Source organism: Amblyomma americanum, chromosome 2 (genome assembly GCF_052857255.1).
Source record: "Amblyomma americanum isolate KBUSLIRL-KWMA chromosome 2, ASM5285725v1, whole genome shotgun sequence".
Taxonomy (NCBI): Eukaryota; Metazoa; Arthropoda; class Arachnida; order Ixodida; family Ixodidae; genus Amblyomma; species Amblyomma americanum.
In genome coordinates, this window is record NC_135498.1 from 84,627,716 (window position 1) to 84,645,030 (window position 17,315).

Sequence of the window (17,315 nt, forward strand, 5' to 3'; positions counted from 1 at the left end):
CTGCGCACCTCGTCTCATAGTAAAATAAAGATATGCTCGGTTTCCGCGACACATTTAGGAGCGGAGCCTGCTGAGGCCAGGAGAGGCGCAATTGAGCAGCGGCAATTAAATGCGCTACGGGAAGACATTTGTTTTGTAATCCTGTTATCGCTTCTACCAACAACTCTATATTCGAATACGATTCTCCATCCGACGGCTTAGTATCGACTTGAACAAACATTACTATCGAATTTTTCTGACGCTGGCGGCCGACATCCAGGCTGACATGCCGGCACCGAGAAGGGCGCCCTTAAGTTATCATGACTCTTAAATGTATGGCTGTTGTGCACATTTAAACCGCCAGGCATCCTCCTGTTCGCTCAGGTTGTCGTAGCACACAGTCACACTGGGGACCAGAGACTCTAGAGGACCGAGCGCGGTGGCGCAGGAGCTAGACTTGGCTAAAGCAGAAGAAACCTCTCGAAAAAGTACGACTGACGTCAGTCCCAAAATTTCATTCTCATTTCGACCGAGAATCAAACGAGAACTAGGCCCGCAGGACGCCCTTGCAGGTGTGAGCAATTGCGTTGTTGAGCGGCTGCCTGATCGCAAGCGACTCCTGGTCGCATGCCCTTTGCGGCTTGCAAGTCTGAAAGGGCATTAAAAGTGCGTTCACAATATCGTGTCCCAGAGTTCGCGCAAGTTAAGCCTATTGGTCGAAGAGGGGGGGGGGGGAGGGGGAGGCGGTGGGAGCCTTGAACAAGCTCACTCTTTTATGGAAGTCGCTTGTAGCATCATTTCATAGAAGTACTCACCCAATCTGTAGCCTCGCGGGGTATAACGCTACGTCACTTGACCAATATCCGTGTTCTTGTTCCGCCCGGAAATTGAATTGAAAGGCGTAAGGCAACGCCCCATGCGCGCTACATTTCTGGGTGTCCATGTTCAAATCTATTCAAACACGCCGGCCCCCGCATGTCACCTTCGGCTGCAAACGCTGTTCTCTATATTTAGCGACATTTTCGTGTCACCGTCATGAAATTTTCTGCGAAGGCAACGAACGACGTCGTAAAATATTTTGTTTTTATCTATTTTACGATAAGCAGCACGTTAGTGCCGCTAAAAAATTCTCTGCCAACACTGGATCAATGTTGGATTTAATAGCGCTAGCTAAGGGAGCTTCAAGTGTTTAGATCGGGGTTCTCAGCAAATGTGGTGAGGAGAAAATAAAAGATCTGAGGAAGTTCCGTTTAATAATAAGTGGTTTTTGGGGAAAGGAAATGGCGCGGTACCTGTCTCATATATCGTTGGACACCTGAACCGCGCCGTAAGAGAAGGGAAAAAGGAGGGAGTGAAAGGAGAGAGGAAGTTAGAGGTGCCGTATGGAGTTCTGTGGAATAATTTTGCCCACTTGGGTATGTTTCGTTTGGAAACATTCGTTTAAGATTCAAGCAGCGCCATCGACTTCAAATATTTGCACTACTATTGCGATTTTCTTCCACATTCGCTATATACGGTATGTTTACCCCTTCTGTATCAGTTAAGGACTAGTATAAACGTGTGCATTACAGCAAGACGAATCGTTTGACAGCATTCGGAACCCTCTGCAACAAACTATTAGACCATACTGGCTATCTAGATGTCCCAGGAATGCATTTTTTAGGGGTAGAAAGGCCGTTGGTGGGAATCCCACAGATATTTTGGGCTTCATCTCAATATATATTTTATCCTCCGAAACATGACAAGTCATTTGACACCACCTCGAGCATTCTGCGTCAAACGGGAGGCCTCAAATTTTGATGTAAATGGGGGTCTCCAGGGTTCCACTTCGATAGCCGCTATACTGGCATATGTAAAACGAATCGAAGGTATGAGTGACAACTAAGGCTCTCCGCGCGCGCTGTTGCTAATGGTATTGTGTGGTAACTGTCTTGGTCAATTTGACCTTCCCTGCAGACACACGTGTCCTTGACAAACTTAAGTAGTGAAAGCTGACGCTGTTAAAACTGAAAAGTGGAAAAATGATATAGGGGTCTTTGAACATTTATACAGAGAACTGCGTGCATGTATATACATGCTGCCTTTGTGATTGCCGGATCATTATGGCGAGTAATTTTCTATGATTGACGAAGGACGACTTTCCTTTCCGCGATGCGCATGTATGTGTAATTGACCTTTTCTGCGCATGTAGTAGTAGCGGTACAGTATGTTACATGGCTTGGCGAACACGTCAAAGCATCCAGGAGGACACTGACTTTCAGTACCGCCATTCGACTTGCACTAGGCGATTGCTGATCAGGCGCTGTTGTGGCTGGCTACATGCCGCCACCACAAGCACGTGCGGATACGCAGACACCGCTGGCTTCGTCGCTTGTGCATTACAGCTTTCTGTGCTTTCAAAGCCGCATTACTCTTGAGCATGCACTACGTTCGTCACACTCTAATGAGGGAACTGAAGAGAATGAAGTGGGTGCTCGAGCAATGCCTCTCCTCTACGCCAATTCTCGTTCGGAGAGATAGCCAGGTTGCGGGAAGGGAGTTGAAAACCCTACTCGCCAATGTGAATTAACACATCATTTCGCTCGGTGCCCGTCGCCAACAGACTAGAGCACCTCGCAACCTCTTCGCGACTCGCCACAGTGAACGCGCTTTAACGCATCTTTGGTCAATTTGATCCTATCGCTGTCACACGACGGCACGAAAGTATTTCTAGAATTCTAAAATAAAAAAAAAAACCCTCGACAGCAATCTCTCGAATGACACATTCCACGACAGGTATCTGTCGCGCGGCACATCCCACAAAAAGGTTTCGTGTCGCGCGTCAGGCCTCACAACAGGCACTTTTGTCGCATGAAAAGAGGCGTGCTGGAAGTCTGTCGCGCAGATGAACCCACGACAGGCAACTCTGTTGAGGAACGAAGTCTCTCGCGTGGCACGACCATCTCTTTCGCACGACAGTAGCTGCGACAGAAACCTGTCGCGCGACAAATGCTGCGACAGGGACCTTCTTTGCATGACAAAATACAGGAAAGATGCCTGTCGAGCGGCAAAACCTACTACAAAAACCTTTTTCGCGCGAAAAAACCCACGACACGAACCTCTGTCGCACGAGACAAGGCACGACACGACAGCTCGTTTTGCAACACAAAATTGTGGCGGGCGACAGATGCGCGACAAAAAAATTCTGTCGTGCGTTTTGATCGGGATCAAAAAATATAGAAACAAAAATAAATACACATAGAAAAAAGAACAAAGTGGCAGTAAAGGGCGGAAAACAAAGAGAAGGAAAATTCAGACAGAGGACAAAGAATGGCTTTCGAATGCAGTTCCTCTCTTTATTATTAATATTATTATTATTATTAATATTAATATTATTAATAATAATAATTTTGAAGTAAACACTGTAATCCTTTTTCTTTTCATTCGGAAGAATCCTCCAGTGTTGGTTTCCTGCGTGCTTTTCATTTAATTACCTAAATACAGGTGAGTAGTCATTCGATTCTTGGCCGATCCCCCCGTGTGGGTATGTGCCATCTTTTGATAGGCTAACAAATCAACAACGGTTTTCGCATTTCTGCTCAAAAGCAGACAAGGTAAATACTTTTGAGGTCGCCACCGACCGGAGGCCACCGTGGACTCGCCCCAGCCCCAGCTAATTCCTTCCATTTTTTAGCAGTAAGATGTAACCACCACCACCTCCTGTAATTTTTCATAACGTGCGCTCTGAGCGCGTGCCGAGACTGGTGCCACTTGGCTTTACCATTGGAGACAAATTTGTGTCCCTGGCGAAACGGCTTTTCAGTGGGGCAAACTCATCGGCCCTATTCGACGCCAAAAGTTGTTAGTCTAGTTTAATCCTGGAATGTGTGAAGGATTAGTACCGACGACCTTTTTTTCTATAAACCGTAATGAACAGCGAAATTTGGAGGGCCGTGGCAGGCGAACAATTGTTCGCCGAGGAATGCAAGTTCTGCCAAACGAATCGTTCTTTTGTGATATACACGTTGATATCCGAATTTGTCGAAAGGATGGTGGCTTACTCGCCTTACGGGGCTGGGGTCTCGGGGCTGTCGCACATGTGGCCATGGCTCCTGGACACCAGAGGTATCTGCTGCTAAACCGTCGTCATCGCTTCAGATGGCGCGGTTGTTGCGACGGGCACCCTTTCTTTCAATCTTTCCTCCGACATTTCTTTCAGATCTTCTAGTGTCCGCACGTGGCAGCGATTGTGACTAAGCTTGAGCCATTGGACAGGCCCGGCACTTTTCTTTTCTTTGTACCATCAGTCACAACAACAAAAACAATATTATCGAAAGCATAGGTGAAAACAACTTAGCTAACGCTCTTCGTTTGGTTTTGCATTCTCGAAACATTCTTTAATTTTCTTGAGCAACCGTAAACAACAACCAACTATCCCAGTGCAGCGTTTGTTTACAGTGCGCTTCTATTGAATCCTAAAGAAAAAAAGACTACTAAAAATAAGAATTAAAAATATTATATAAGTATTCTCCTTGCCTGTTTGAAGCTTCTTCTAGTTATGAGGAAAGCGCTATAAGGGTGCACACTCTGGCTTTCAGATTTCAGCTGAAGTAGAGCTGCCAAAGATTGTGCACTTAATTCGATTAAAAGTCAACAATACTTGCCGACATGAAATTACTGTTTTTTAGCTTGCGCATTGTCGCCGTCCATCAATTCAACGTAATAGGTTCGAATTAATTTAGAACCAATTTTTTTTAAAGTCACATGTAGGTGAAAAAAGGGCCGAAGGACAGAGCGTTATAAAGTTTAGTTATCAAAAGACACTTGAATCATTTGTATTCGAGTAGCTGTGCCACAATACTGGCATTCAGTTGTAAATAAAACGCGAAATATTTGAGTAAATGGTACAAAACAGTACTTTATGCTTCGGACATTGAGACATGGTATATCAAAACTAAATGATCAGTGATAAAAGATTTCCTAAAGGTTTCGAACTTTCCTTGCATTCTTCAGAAGTCATTCGAAGGTATTTTTCAGTGTTTCTGATTTCTTTATAGTTTGTGTATAGTGTCACGTAGTGGTGACGGCAGTCGAAGCAGCGATGAAGACGGTCAAAAGGGTCTTCGAAAAGAAAACTGTTTATGGGGCTGACTTGCACCCAAAATGGACTGGATCACTCAGCGGTCCTCGAACAGAATGCCCGTCGCTGTCGGCCGTGCTCAACCTAAAGCTGATAGCGATGTTTCGAGGTAAAACGTGCAAAGTTACTAGAACATTCCGGAACAACGTAGAACCAGCTCTGCCTGGCTGCGATATATCAAGATAAATCTAGGCGCGTCTTGCGTCGCCAACAAAGCGATAAAGTGGTGTGGCGGCAGAATTGAAAAACGAATAAACACTGCAAATATAGGTGGCAATACCAAACGGAACATCTGGAACTGTCTGCTGCGTTTACTGCAAGAACTGCGTCTACATCCTAGGAAACGTGAGAAGTATGCACCCCCAGACATTCCTTTCTAGGGGTGCCGTAGGTGAAATGCTGCACCGATCGCTGCTTCTCGGGCTCATGATATGCCCTACGCGCCGCAGTGCAAAATGGCTCGAAAGAACCGACAGAGCACATCCCTCTTGTGCGCCTTGAGAGCCGAGGAGCCGTGGGAGGAGCCCTGCAACTGCTATAACAGGTTTAGCCACGTGAGCGGAACCACCAGAATTTGCGGAGCGATTCATCTGAGCTTCGGCGATGATGCCAAATTGATAATTGTCAATACAATTATGTCAATGTGTTGCTTGTCAACGCGAAAAATTCTAATCACGTCCTAAACACACTTACCACGCATATGATCGCGCCCCGTATTCTCCAACACTAGGGTTGTTGTTGTTGTCCACATACTATGGCACATGCCCACATAGGGGGATTGGCCAAGGATTGGGGGCACAGTGAGTTTTTGAGGTAAATAATGCCTCTACGAAATTAAAATGTACATTATCTCACACAGTTCATTGTACCCTTTCGTCTTCATCGACTTGCATCTGTAGCGCGAAGAGTATAGATCAGCTTAACCTGTATGAAAGCTTAACCTGAGTCTAATATCGTCACAAGAGGTGCCAACTACCCACCCAAGCAAAACATGAGCCATTCGTTCTAAACACATGCTTTGTTTGTCTACTCGGTACAACTGCGTTAGAATCCTTAGATTATTATCATAAGCACTTGGAAACAGCACAATGCAGCTATTTACAAGGCATACCATCCGCGAGGACGCAATTGAGCATACGTCGCAATTTATTCATTCAATTTCATAAATTGTTTTACGTGTATACGTCTAGGAAAAGGTAGGAAAATACCTTGCAGCGAGCTTTCTCTGACGAGCCGGTATGTCAAAGAAAAATATTCACGCAATTATGCAGCGTTCGCTTCGTAATCAAGTGTTCTCTCAAAAACCGTGTCTCCCATTTCATGCAGTTTTCCACCAACACGACTGCAGGAAAGCACTAGCAGGAATCCACACTTCAATATTTTCAATACGCATTTCAAGGCCGCGAATAACGTCGACTTAAGTAGGGATTACATTTTGCCGTGCTGGTTCATCGTTACTACGAATGCATAACGCAGTAGCTACAGAGGACAAGGCATAGTAAGCGCGCTGTGTGCGGTGTAATAGCTTGAACGCCCTGAAAAGCCTAACTTTCGCATCCTTTTTAGAGGAGGCACATTCTGCTGAACTAAGTGAGACCTTTTATTGTCAGCTGCCGATAGGATATACTCCTTGCTGATGGTTTCGCTTTGCAACATTGTACACCCTGAAGACCATGTTGAGTATTTTCGCCTAGGTAACGTGCCTGACTTTCTATTCGTCTTTCTCTCTCTCTTCTCGCTTAGGGTCATCATTTTTCTTGGGAGCTAGAATAGCAAAAGGAGGCGTTTTTTTTATAGTGACGGGGACACAAATGTCGCCGACATAACCTCTCCACTGTCATCACATAAGCACCCCCACCGTCATCATCATCATCATCATCATCATCAGCGTGCCTTCGCCAACTTCTAGCAAATCTCTCCAAATCAGCATGTCCTGTTCCTGCCCCGGCCACCTGTATACCCGCTAATATAATAATATATCCAACCCACCTAATTTTCTGCCGTCATATAATACGCTAATCTTCTTGAATCCAATCGGTTACTATTACCGATCATGGATCATCTTGCCTTTGCATCACATGAAGTCTGAATCTAGTGACGGCTGCTTGCTAACATCTAGTGTGTGCTTAACTGACTCCCACCGCTCAGGACGGCAAGTGAACGTCGTGCCTGAAGGCGAAAGTCTCAGCCAAAAGTAAACGTAGGCGTTGTGAAGCAGTTGTGCATGCTGATATGGCACTTGCCTTACAGTGCCGCAAATCCCAGAGAGTTCGGTATGTCAACGCACATTGCACAACTAGGACCACATGTTCCTTTCGTTCGCTGTATGTTTTTGCCTCGTTGCTGCTAGAGTACTTGAATCATTGGCCAAGACAGCTGCCCAAACCACGGACACGGTTAATCCCTTGTATGGCATTTTTGTGTACCTGGCAAATGCCATTATTTTGATAACATCTTTTCTACAAAACGCCGCCAACATTGCACTTTTTAATTGATGCCTTTCTTTGTGCTTCCCTATTCCGTTATCTCCCTTTGGTTTGTTGCAGACAGGACTCTGTTCCTCCGGCGGGCTGCTCCCCGCTTGCGCACAAAAGCATTTCTCTGTGTCTATCTTTATGGTTTGGTAGAACTAGAAATAAATATTAAGTTTTAGCAGCAATTACGCACGTTTTGTACCCTTTTTACTCGAGTTTATTTCAGTAGGTCTGCATCGTCAGATCTCCTAGCAGCTCAAGCTGTCATGAAGATGTGATGACAGTCGTTGGCTGCCGAAAAGTGTTGTCCATATCTTCAGAAAGAGACGTGGAACGTTGGTGCGGCTTCCAGACACCACCTGAGTGGTCCTGCGGGCTCTAACGTACCCCACCACCAACCATTGATCCCAAGATAGTTGGGTCAATGCGAGCTCCGGCGTTTTGCGGTCCTTCCTCGACACGTTCGTTCGCCACGGTTTCGGCCCTTGCTTCTGCAGCAGCTTCAGCATTCGTGACCATATCCTCTGAAAATTGGACAAAAAAGGTGAGAGTCAGAACAATGGGTCATACGAAAGGTCACTTTTTTCTATAGTTTCTGCGCAAAGCGGTCGCATCAGTCTCCATCAGTATTATCTTAATGAAAGAGGACGTGTCCAAAGCCAGTCTACCGTTGAATTAACCGCTTCTTTGAAACTGTTCTTCGCCGAAAAAAAACTGATTTGCTTACGTTTCCTCCGCGCAAAAATACTCCAATTGCGCTACTGTGCTGCTCCTTCGATTTTGTATTCGCGGTACTGCCAACGCGAAACAACAGTTATCTAAGCAGCTCTTTTCTCTCACCACGGCGCACCAGCCCCATAGAAAGTATCCACTCGCGGTTCATTCTTCTCCGCTATATCGGCGCGAACTAGAATCTTTCAGTGTATAATTAAATGATGTACATTAGTTCGAGTTTCTCAATCTTGGGGAACGCCTCACTGCGCCTTATTTCTTCATGAATGTTTTACTACGGTTATACGTGTTTTCTCTTGGTGTTCAGCGATTGTTTTTGATATTAGCAATGCACTTAACGAAAATCTGCGAATTTTTTAAAGATTGTATTTAGTTTAAGCGCCATACCACTTGTGCTTCTGAAAGTAAATAACATTTCTTGGTCATTGGTGTTGCTTACCTGACATCAGAAAGCCAAAAATGGCCACCGCGATGAGAACAGCCTTGAAATTCATAGCGGCCGAAGGAGTTACCTGCGTATGACAAGAACGAATAGCGCTTCTTTCGTGTTCAACTGCACATTCAGGCAGAACGGCATTGTTACCTCTGCTAAGTGAACTCTACTCTTTCCTGCACTCTGCATCAAAACACTTTCAAGTGTGACTTTCGAGCAAAAATCATTTTCTGGCGAATACGCACTTTCACCCTGAGTCTGCTTCGAATAGTGACAAAGTAGCAAACATAATCAAATGCTAATTTCAAGTGTGTCCTTTTTTACGGCTGATATTGAGGGTACCTGGCGTATCCTACAAGAATCGAGGCATCTCATATGCGTCAAATCATGTATGCATCTTCATTGAGGTCTCATTGTTTCCCTAGCATATGAAAGAATTCCTTATATCGTTAGATACTGCTCCGTACACCGCTCTGCAACGCTAGTAGTAGCAATATTTTCATAAAAAACACTATCTAGGCTCAGCACTCTCACTTACATCGCTTGCCGGGTTACATTATAATTAAAACCTTCTCCGGAGGGAACTCCAATAGATACCATTACTGCGTTCAATAATCGCCTGTAATCGGCAGCTCGACTGTATTTCGCGGCACCGGCTCCAAGACTCAAAATAATACTGTGTTTGCAATTATTTCTTAAAGCTATTAATAGCATAGAAGAAATTCCTCCCTATAGATCCTGCAAGTTAAGTGCCACTACAAGCTGCAGAGCACCGCAAACGGAAGCTCCTAAAAACTAGAGAAGCAAAATGGTGCTATAAATGCACCGATAATGGCACTCGGCATTGGTAATTTACACTGGTGGCCGACTTCATTAATTCGTAAGCTATAACTGCATGTGAGTTCTTAGGATCTGAATCTTGAATCTTGAATGCTGAATCCTGATGCTGAATGAATTCAAAGTGTCTATACGTTATTGGAGTCCCTGAAACGGAACCATGAGAATTCTAAAAGAGCGCGAATTTAATAATTGGTATATATTTTGGTCTAAAAGCCAGCTCAAAATGACTTGTGAAGTGAACATTGATTTTTACAGTAGCGTGGGTGTGGGCTCGCGAGCAGATCAGTTACATATGTTTCATATTTACTCACTCTTGTCGGGGCTGGAAGCCTTGCACTCAAGAGAAACTCACCTTCCTCTGGAGAGTCCTATGGCAGAAGGATGGAAAATGCTGGCCTTATATTTTCGACTCGAAGGGCACGGGCCGAGCCGAAAATTATTTTTCGGTGTGCGGTGTCCTCCTCTCGACGTCGCCATATTTTGAACTGCACGAATATAAATCCTTCAAAAAATATCCTGGCGTCAACTGAAGGACAGATCTAATGAAACTAGAAATGCTATCGGCCTCAAAAAATGGCATTTGATTATCTTGACAGGATAAAAAGGAACAAAGGTCATGTGTTCACCACATATGCAGCAAGGCTAACACAGCGGGTTATGAGCCGGGGATGTTATCACGGAAAAGTTTATCTTACAATTACCGCGCAGGATTATACGGAAGGTTGGAATGACATTCCAATTTAGGCTCTCCTCTGGAATGTCAGAGAACGCATTTCATATTAGCAAAAAAAATACTGCTTTTCTTTCAGGTATAGATTTAATTGAAATTTGTTTGATTACAATCCTTTTTTCCGAAACGAAGCCTAAAGCAACTGTATACAGCTTCTTAAGCGAAAACCATTTGATGCAGACTTATCTAAGATTCGTTCTTCTGCCTTACCAAAACTTCTAAAAACCTGACTTACAGAGCACACTATGAGAAGCCTTCCTAATTTTTTGGCTCCATTTTTGCTAAATATGGCTCCTGTTCGGAATGACCATCTCTTCTTCTTGGTGTTTTGTTGATCTGTGGTTGTCGTTTGTTGCTAAGGGTGCTCTTAGATCATCAAACCGAATCTGAGAAAAAGAGAATGCTTTCCAGATAAGTCGCATAATGTATACAAACAGCTATCGGCGGCTGCCTTTACTCATCCTGCATTCAGTACTCAAGCGCTAACGCAAGGCACTGTTATACAGAGATTTCAGTGTTTCACCTGCAGCGTCCGAAATAAAGAGCATCTCGTGGTGCATTTTTTCTCATGCTTCCAAGGATGGAGCTGGAAGATGACCTGGATGAAATACCGCACGACAATTTGAATAAAGGATGCACAGGTTTTCATTTATTCCCATCATGGTACCTTGCACCTATGTCTAGGCATTAAACATTAGGTTGCGACCAGTCTGCCTTGGATAAATGATGAGAGAGAATGGAAAAAAGCATGCCTTCTCAAGCAAGATGCCTGATATCTCACATAAAAGCTTAGCATCATACAAAAATTGGCAGCGCATCAAACAAATCTGAGTGGAATTAAAAACTGCACAAATTTGTCGACTGGTAATGCAAGAAAGGGCTAGAGAAACAAAAAATTTCCAAAGAGCACTGGTGAGTGCGGTGAAGGGAAATGTGTGGGTACGGTCCCGTGCCTGGGAAGAGTTCCGAGCTCGGAGAATCGCCGGCAGCGCAGCTGATGGCACGCAACCAAGAATAAATAACAAAGTGGAAATAAGTAACAAAAACAACCATCGACAATAGCGAACGACTTGAATGCGGGCCGCACAAGCGAGGGATATAGCAAAAATCTAGAAATCCTAAATGAGTGTGCAGAGACATCACCAACAGCTAGCAGTGCTCAGAAGGAGAAGAAGCATCGAAGCTTACAGCTCAGGAGCGACGCAAGATTGATCTAACTTGTAGATAACACTTCCTCAAATCCTGTTCTATTAGGGAAGCACAGATAAGTTTACAAATGAAAAGGCGAGGAACATGCGCCAGCCTTTAACATGCGATCACTGTCTCAGAATAATTTAGTATTACGAATATTAAGGCGCAACCACTAATCCGATAAGTACCAACCCTGAGCAAAATAGTGCGCTGTCTGATCGCAGCTGGCCTAACGCGAACGCTCCGTCGCGTGACACTGCTAACTCATCGTCTTCTACGCAGTGCGTTCACAATATCGAGTTCCAGAGTTCGCGCAAGTTAAGCCTATTGGTCGAAGGGGGGTGGGGAGGGGGGGAGGCGGTGGGAGCCCCGAACAAGTACACCCTTTTATGGAAGTCGCTTGTAACATCATTTCACAGAATAAGTCACCCAATCTGTAGCGTCGCGGGTTATAACGACACGTCACCTGGGCATTACCGGGTTCTTGGTCCGCCGGGAAATTCAAGCGAAGGCGTGGGGCAGCGCCCGATTGCGTGCTACGTTTCTGGGTGTCCATGTTCAAATCGGTTGAAACACGCCGGCCGCCGCATGTCACCATCGGCTGCATACGCTGTTCTCCATATTTAGCTACATTTTCGTGTCACCGTCATTAAAGTTTCAGCGAAGCAATGAACGAAGTAGTAAAGTATTTTGTTTGTGCTATTTTATGATAGGCAAACGTGGAGAAGGGTGTTTCGTTTAATATTATTTGGTCTTTGGGGAAAGAAAAGGCGCAATATCTGTCTCACATATCGTTGGACACCTGAACCGCGCCGTAAGAGAAGGGAGAAAGGAGGGAGTGAAAGATGAAAGGAAGTGAGAGGTGCCGTAGTGGACCGCCTGGGGATGTTTCGTTTCGGAAACATTCGTTTAAGAAACAAGCAGCGCCATCGACTTCAAAGATTTTGCACTACTATTGCGATTTACTTCCACCTTCGCTATATACGGTATGTTTACCCCTGCTATATCAGTTAAGGACTAGTATAAACGTGTGCATTACAGCAAAATGAATCATTTGACCTCATTTGGAACCCTCTGCAACAAACTATTAGACCATACTGGCTATTTAGATGTCCCAGGAATGCATTTTTTGGGAGTAGAAAGGTTGTCGGTGGGAATCCCACAGATATTTTGGGCTTCATCTCAATATATATTTTATCCTCCGAAACATGACAAGTCATTTGACACCAAATCGAGCATTCTGCGTCAAACGGGAGGCCTCAAATTTTGATGCAAATGGGGGTCCCCAGGGTTCCACTTCGATAGCCGCTATACTGGCATATATAAAACGGATCGAAGGTATGGTTGACAACTAATGGTGAATTCCAATCGCAGGCCCGGAGCGGTCTGCACGCTCTGTGATAGAGCGCCTGAAGCGCGATTGGAGTACACTTGCTCTGGCCAGAGCATGCAGTCCAGAGCATGTAGGGCGCCGCTATCGCCGCTGAATAACAACGACACGCAACCTTCCGGTCGGATCCGCCGATTTCGGCGGAGCAGTCCCGACTGCTCCACGGAGCAATCTCGGCTCGGCAACCGCTCCCTGTCTACGATTGGAAGACTCGATCCGCGCCTCAGATCTGCGTTTCGAATACAGTTGCTCCGAAAAGAGCAGGAAACGTTGCTACAGAAGTGCTCCAACTCTGCGATTTGAAGTCACCATAAGCCTCTCCGCGAGCGCTGTTGCTAATGATATTGTGTGGTAACTGTCTTTGTAAATTTGACCTTCCCTGCAGACACACGTGTCCTTGACAAACATAAGTAGTAAAAGATGACGCTTTTAAAACTGAAACATGGAAAAGTGATATCGGGGCCTGTGAACATTTATACAGAGAACTGCCTGCATGTACATACATGCTGCCTTTGTGATAGCCGGATGATTACGGCGACTCATTTTCTCTGATTGACGACTGACGACAGTCTTTTCCGCGACGCGCGTATATGTGTCCTTAACCTTTTCTGCGCATGTAGTAGTAGCGGTACAGTATGTTACATGGCTTGGCGAACGCGTCACAGCATCCAGGACGACACTTGCTTTCAGTATAGCCATTCGACTTGAACACGGCGATTGAAGGGTAGGTGCTGTTGTGGCTGGCTACATGCCGCTACCGCAAGCACGCGCGAATACGCAGGCACCGCTGGCTTCGTCGCTTGTGCATTAAAGCTTTCTGTGCTTTTAAAGCCGCATTACTCTTGAGCACGTCCTACTTTCGGCACACTGTAATGTGGGAACTGAAGAGAATGAAATGGGTGCTCGAGCAGTGCCTCTCCTCTACACCAAGAAGATTTCCCTGAGCGCCGGCTGAACGCCTCTCAAAGAGGAAGTCAAGGTCAGGTGCCCACTGTCTGCTCTGCTCTGCTGGGAACGATCGGCTAAGTTTCGGGTGGCTGGTTGTGGCCTGTTCTCTCTGCGTCTTCTCCGCGGTAAGGCAGTAAGTCCGGGCTATGTCGACCCAGTCTCCCGGCCAGGGGAGATCCGACGGCTTCTCGGTCCACTGATCACCTGCCGTTGGAAGCTCTTTTTCGCAGTGGTGTCGGCAGTAACCCTGTCGCGCTGGTGCTTAAGGATGCTGGTGCAATCAAGATGAACAACACAGGTGCTGTTTGGGCTGCTCTCCAGTCGGCCACTTCTCATTATGAGTCAATCTGTGTGGACGCGCTGGATTCTGTGCAGATCGCCAGACCTGCCTGCGTAAGAGATTTGCTAAACTCCTCATCCTTTGAATCCCTTCGTGTACGTTCTTTCATCCCTTCACATCTGGCGTGCATAAAAGGTATTGTACGGGTCGTAGACTCTTCCCTGTCTCCGGCAGAGACTCTTGAGCTTCTGTCGGCTGCAGGTGTTGTTGCTGTGCACCGCTGTAGCCGGGATGTAAACAACTTGCGGATGCCCACTGAATCAGTGATTGCTACCTTTGCCGGCACTTCCTGCCCCTCAGAAATCAAGGCATGGCCTCTAATTTTTCGGGTAGACCCGTTATCATCTCGGCCTCTGCAGTGTAACAACTGCTGGCGCTATGGATATAGCGTCGGCGGTTGCAAATCCTACTTAAGGTGTTGCAACTGCTGGGATGGTCATTCAGCGAGCACCTGCACTGAGAAGAATGAAAAGTGTTGCCTTTGCGGTGGTGCCCACTCTGCAAACTACTCAAATTGTCCCTCTCGAGCTCAGAAAATCCAAATTCTGGGGATAATTGACAGAAAACGCTGTTCGCGCCGTGACGCTATTTCAGAGGTCAAAGAAAGTGCCCACGGTTATGCCGATGTGACCGCTCGTCAAGGTGTCATGTTAGACTCAACGCTGTCCCAGGCAATTACGGCTGCTGGGGAGGCTTCCATGTCTAAAATGGTAGAAAAGATTGTCGCAAGTGTGTCGGAGTGCCTTACAAACGTTCTAGCGACTCAGCTTACACATGCCGTGCAGGCCTGTTTGGCACCTCTTTCGACAGCAGTTCCCTCTCCTCTTATCCGGTCTACAATACCAGAAGCATCACAGCCCCAGGAACAAACTTCTGCCCCTTTCGCTGTACCTACTTCGGGTACTTCGAGGGATGTTGGTATAATCTATGATTACGAGATGGTGGAGCCTGAAGCGCGGCTTCTTAAGCGCAGCGGGTCCCCCATCAAAATTTTGCCACAGGGCTATGGGATCTTTTAAACAAATGTCTACTGACTGTGAGATTTTGGCACTAGACTTTGTACTACCTGGGTGCTCTCCATTTTCAATAGCAAATTGTTATTTCTTCAATGAAGTCCAGGATGTTAGCCCTCTGGACTTGTTAATCGCTAACTGTAAAAACCCAGTTCTCGTGGCTGGGGACTTCAATTCTCACCATGTGTCGTGGGGTGTTAGGACTAATACATGCAGCAAGCGCCTTTGGGACTGGGTTTCTGATCACAACCTGATGTGCTTAAATTCAGGATAGGCCACTTATCTACGCTCACACACTCAATCTGTTTTAGATCTCACGTTCATTAGTCCTGGAATTCACGTAACGATTTGGTCTGCTGTTCGTAGCGGCACCTCAAGTTAGCATATACTTATTCATTTTGATATCATATGTCGTGTTAATCCTTCGTCTTCTCAGTTGCGGTCACTTGTAAATTATGACAGATTTCAGACGGCGTTGCGCTCTGCCCTTGCTTCAGTGTCTAACATTGCCGGGGTCCACCAGTCAGCAAGCATATGTCTGGCTATAGAGGAAAGCCGTAAAAACTCGGAGTTCCTGGTAAGGCCAACAAAAGTAAAATCTTCTAACTGGTGGAATGCGGACTGTACGAGTGATTACAGGCGGAGGAAGGCAGCATGGAAAAAGCTTCTTCATAACCAATGCCAGAATAACTGGAGTGATTATAAATTTATTGCAGCCACCTTTAAACGCACAGTTTCTCGCGCGAAGGAAAAATATGACTCAGAGCACTTCGATAATCTTTCAAAGGCGGGCAACCGACGTGCACTACTCGGTTTTCTATGGTCTAGGAAACAGCTCATGTCCTCTCATAATTTTCAGGCATTAGTTAAGCTATCCGGCGGATGAATTAATTGCCACTGGCCTGCAAAAGCGGTTCTCGTCTTTACTACTTTTGCGCCCAATGTTGTTTGCATCAGTCGTGCCAAATGATGATGCCTCACAAGTAAAGCTATCAGAGCTTTCGCAAGTCGTTCAGAGATTGCCAGCTGCTTCTCCTGGTCCTGATGGTGTTACTACAAAGATGCTCAAGATTCTCTTTGAAGGGTCTCCCAACTCCTTATTGCACCTAATAAACTACTCTCTCAAACACGCTTGGATACCTTCTGAGTGAAAGCTGTCCAAGATGATCCCTTTACTTAAAAATCAGGGTGGAGGCCATGAGTTGGATAATAATAGGCCAATTTCTTTAACATCAAACGTGGTAAAGTTGATACAAAGGGTGTTACTAATTCGGGTGTCAGCCATTGTGAACCGCATAATTATACTCAGCCATTGCCCACTTGGTTTCCGGCCACGGTGTTCGATATAAAATGTACATGCTGATAATAAGAGCAGAATTCTCCTTGCTCGTCGTCAATGCCTGGTCGCGGCATTGGTTACGTTAGACGTCGCCAATGCTTACGACAGTGTAGAACACTCCATCCTGCTACATAGGCTACAGTCTCTTCACTTTCCAGATTATATGGTTGCATGTATATTCGCATTTCTTTATAACAAGGAATTCTTTTGCGTCCATAATGGCGTTCATTCAAAGGTACACGCAAACGCGAGGTGTACTGCAAGGAGCTGTTCTTTCTCTTGTGCTCTTTAATATTCTGTTGAGCTCAATTACTCTCCACCGCCATGTACGCACTTACGTCTATGCGGACGACATTGCGTCTTTTGCTGCTGCGCCGGATATACATTCCCTGTATGGTCTGTTGCAGTCATATTTGAATACACTTGAGCACAGGTTGAACACATTACACCTGAAGTTAAATGTCGGCAAGTGCACCACCCTTGTTTTCCCTCTATACACTCCTGTAGTGGTCTCTCTCACTTGCCAGTTAAAAATAATACCGCAGGTTATATCTCTAAAATACCTAGGAGTCATTTATGACAACAAACTCACCTGGCGACCTCACATTGACCATGTCGCGGCGAAAGGGGCTCGTGCCGTAGGCATGCTAAGGAGATTATGTCATCACCGGTACGGCGTGCGCAGAGATGCGCTATTAATGATCTACACAGTTTATGTCAGGCCAATTTTAGAATTTGGATCAGTGTTGTTTTCAGGCTCGGCTACATATTAACTTCGTCCTATCGT

General features: G+C 45.7%; 1 protein-coding gene and 1 long non-coding RNA gene across 2 annotated transcripts in view; both read right to left on the reverse strand.

Annotated features, from left to right (window-relative positions):
• LOC144121541 (uncharacterized) overlaps positions 1 to 17,315 on the reverse strand; it is a 163,041-nt gene that overhangs the window by 114,225 nt on the left and 31,501 nt on the right. The gene's annotated exons all lie outside the window — the stretch shown is intronic.
• LOC144118753 (uncharacterized) lies at positions 7,746 to 9,930 on the reverse strand. The gene is made up of 3 exons (XR_013312124.1): positions 9,889 to 9,930; positions 8,744 to 8,816; positions 7,746 to 8,096 (listed from the first exon to the last, which is right to left on the reverse strand). It is a non-coding gene; the product is annotated as an uncharacterized LOC144118753 (long non-coding RNA).